The 1,281-nt window shown below is 35.3% G+C and overlaps 1 protein-coding gene across 1 annotated transcript in view; it reads left to right on the top strand.

The window, feature by feature from the left end:
• Fance (FA complementation group E) overlaps positions 1-1,281 on the top strand; it is a 14,384-nt gene that overhangs the window by 11,090 nt on the left and 2,013 nt on the right. The window lies entirely within an intron of this gene.

Below are 1,281 nucleotides of genomic sequence, written 5' to 3'. Positions count from 1 at the left end.
CATATTAGTTCATCATTTCTCAGGTAATAAAAAGTTCATGTTTTAATCAATCCCTTGTGATTACTTTTTTCCAGTATCTCATCCCAACAATGGAATGTATAAAAAACAACATTCAGTTCTAGATATTGGTTCTAGCATAAATTTTTATTTCCTTCTTGAAAACATGAAGTTTTTACATTGCATTAAAAATTCATTAAATACATTTTTGGAGTGTTACATGTCCCTCATCATCAAATAAACCCTTAGGTGTCACACATGACCTCTGCATGTAGACTCCTTTACGTTGTTACCATTGTTATTGTTTAAGACTGTTTAACGCATTATTGGCTGTGGTGTCATTTACTGAGGGGACAAAAATTTAAACATTATATTATATCACAACATTACCTAAAGAAAGCAGAGCTTTTACCTGAACAGCATGATGTAGCTTGACTCAGGTCTGTTTGATTCATAAACCAAACATGAAACCATACTGTTGATGTAATCATTACTCAGTGAGAGGACTAGATGAAAATTGGCTTTTGTAACATTGTCTGTATGCATTGATTTGATTGGAGATCAATTTAGAAGGACACAAGGATTATTAATGGTTGATTTGATGCAGTTCGTATGAGTAAGCTAAGAAATGAGCAATAGCTGTGTGAAGTCAAGACCAGAGGAAGGATTAAAATCTATATTATTCACCCTAGTGACTCTGGGAATGCACTTTCACAGCACTCTGGAAATAATACACACACGAAAGACATGACTTATTTCATGATTTGAGATCAGAATGACATCAGCCAACTGTTCTAACATCATCATCTAAGTCATGTTCTTCTGGAACTAGAATTACAGATGGTTGTTAGCCAACATGTCAGTGCTGAGACTGGAACTTAAGTCCTCTGGAAGACTGTTTAGTGTTCTTAGTGACTAAGCCATCTCTCTGAACTGAGTAGTAGTTTTTGAATGATGCAACTGTACATAACATCATGGGCTGTACTCATCACGTGGTTGCCAGTCTTATCAAAGAAGTGGACTTCCTTCAACTGCTTAAATTTTATGATCTGTTTTGTTCCACATCATATATTTATGTTTGGTGCCTGTGTAGAACTCTATTTAGCTAGGCGATGGTGCCAAGTTTCTTGATAAAATACATATTTAGAAATCACTATTGAGGTATTTTAAAATTATAAAATGATTTACATTATGATTATGTGAATGTGAGTGTGTGGGAGTTGGGGTAAAAGGGACCGAGAGAGAGAGAGAGAGAGAGAGAGAGAGAGAGAGAGAGAGAGAGAG

The sequence above is a fragment of the Grammomys surdaster genome, unplaced genomic scaffold, assembly GCF_004785775.1.
Source record: "Grammomys surdaster isolate TR1022 unplaced genomic scaffold, NIH_TR_1.0 277, whole genome shotgun sequence".
Classification (NCBI taxonomy): Eukaryota; Metazoa; Chordata; class Mammalia; order Rodentia; family Muridae; genus Grammomys; species Grammomys surdaster.
This window is presented reverse-complemented; position numbering and strand designations above follow the sequence as displayed.